Here is a 2,696-nt window from a genome sequence, read left to right on the forward strand (position 1 = left end):
GTGTAAATTTACGAAATTTTTTTACAGTGTAAGTGGCTTGTGTCGTATCGTGTCCAATCATGTGCAAAGTAACGATAAACGTAACTGTAAAATTCGTTATCGTTACCAAAAAAATGTAACTTCGTTACCGTTACAGTTACCAAAGAAAAAAAGTAACGCAGTTACTAGTAAAGTTACCAAAAAAGTAACTTGTAACTGTAATTTCGCTACAAGTAACGAGTTACTTCCATTCCCTGATGCTTAGTGATGAGGGGACATATTCCAAAATTTCAAAAGATCCCAGTAATAAAATTAACAATAGTTTGAGAATGCTGCTTACACGATGGAAAAAATCTAAATTCATTCCTGATTTAATATATAAAAAGCTGTACTGTAGCGATGGTAACCTACCTAGAGCATGCGGATCTCCGAAAGTGCACAAGGAGGGTTGTCCGTTCAGAGTCATCATTTCGACTGTTGATAGTACGCTTTATAACTTGGTTGCGTTTGTGCAGAATTTGATTACCGAAAGTATACCAAGGGCACAAAATTATGTAAAAAATAGTTATGATTTGACAAAAAAATTGGAAAATATTCAAATAAAATTAGGTTATAGTTTGGTATCGCTGGATGTGGTATCCTTGTTTACTAATGTGCCCTTGGAATTAGCAATGGAGGCTCTTTCTAATAGATGGGGTCACATTGAGAAAAGTTGTAAGATTCCGAAAGAGGAATTCTTAAAAGCGGTGCAATTAATTCTAGATTCGACATACTTCACTTTCGATAGGCAAATTTATAAGCAGACCTTTGGTACTCCAGTGGGCTCACCATTATCGCCCATTATAGCTGAAATGGTTATGCAAGATCTGGAGAGTCGGGTGCTGAGCACCATTGAGTTTCCTGTGCTGTTTTATTACAGGTACGTGGATGACATAGTACTTTGTTTACCCACGACTGAAGTGGAAGGCATCTTAGAAAGATTCAACTCATTTCATCCGAGACTATAATTTACGATGGAGGTGGGTGGGAATGCCATTAATTTTTTGGACACTACTATTATGTTCAGAAATGACGGTCTCATATTTGACTGATACAGGAAACCCACCTTCTCAGGTAGATTTTTAAACTATTGGTCTCAGCATCCGATTTCAGAAGAAGGGCACAATTTTGAACTTGATAGATAAAGTGTTCTTTCTCTCACATCCAGAGTTTCACACAAGAAATTTCAATTTTATAATCAATATTTTATTACAAAATGACTATCCGTTAAAATTTATTTTTGAAGTACTTAATAACAGGATAAAAAAATTAATAAATAAATACAACTGTAAGGGAAGAGCGTCTACAGAAAGGATTAAGAAAGAACATATTAAATAGTTCACAATTCCTTTTATTGAGGGGATTTCTAATAAGTTTAGTAAAATCATTAATGATATGTGTCATAGGGTGGCACATTATAGTATTAACAAGTTGAATAAATTCATTAAGGTACATAAGGATACTTTGCCCATATGGGAGAAAAGGAATGTAGTTTACCAGATAGGATGTCATGATTGTGATGCTACTTATGTAGGGCAAACGAGAAGAAAACTAAACACGAGAGTAGGAAAACATCGTAATCATATCCGTAGAGTGACATCCACTCGTTCGGTTATCACGGAACATAGGGTTGGTTGCAATCACGACTTCGATTGGGAAAATGTGAGAATTCTGGATTCGGAGAGAAACTACAACAAACGAATTATCTCGGAGATGCTCTATATAAATTGTCAACCCAATGGTCTCAACATGCAAACAGACACTGAGGCTTTAAATCATGGATACATAGAAATTCTCAATAAGTTATAATATGTTTATTTTTATCATTGACCGATATGCTTTGTTCGTGCGACACGTCTTTCTTTGTATTTAATGAGTAACAAGGGACCCCACATCAGAACGAACATGTCTTTCTTTTGCGTTACTTAAATTATTTTTCAATCTAACTTTGACATTGTAATATTTAAATGGTTGTAATGGATTGACGATGCTTGGATCCACTTGTGATCGTTGTTGGAGATGGGGTGAGTTTTAGACTAACATACACTAATTAAGCAAATTAATATCTATTTGGTTTTTTAAAAATATCTCGTTGCTATTATTAGCTTGAGTTCCACTATCTACTCCACTCAGCTAAGCAACTGGTTGGCACAACATTGGACTATGTTGAAGATGGTTGTATCTCACCACATTTCCACTGCGATTGCATATTTGAAGGTCGGAACTGCGATTGTGCGAGACGCAGTTCGACAGATTTTGTAGTGCGATAAGCGATCATTTTTATTGCTGAGGATGGCTAAAATAGTAAGCCGAAACGTACGTAAGTTAATGATTTAGAATATTTAGATTAATAGATATTATTTAGTTTTGCGCAATGTAAGATCCAGCGTTGACTCCAAAGGCCTTGTTAATTATTGCTATTATTATTGCATTGATTTAAGGAATCTATAAAATTTGTAATTTTTACTCAAATTTATTTATATTTAATACATTGTATATGAGTTATATACATATATGTAATGTTATATATATCCAGATATATATATAAACACACACACACACACACACACACACACACCTTAAAAAGACATTAGACATTTAATATTTTAAATATTTTGATTTTGAATGATTAACCCATTGATTTAATTTATTATTCTGTGCACAAAAATATTAAAGTA

Source organism: Trachymyrmex cornetzi, unplaced genomic scaffold (assembly GCF_001594075.2).
Source record: "Trachymyrmex cornetzi isolate Tcor2-1 unplaced genomic scaffold, Tcor1.1 scaffold16, whole genome shotgun sequence".
Classification (NCBI taxonomy): Eukaryota; Metazoa; Arthropoda; class Insecta; order Hymenoptera; family Formicidae; genus Trachymyrmex; species Trachymyrmex cornetzi.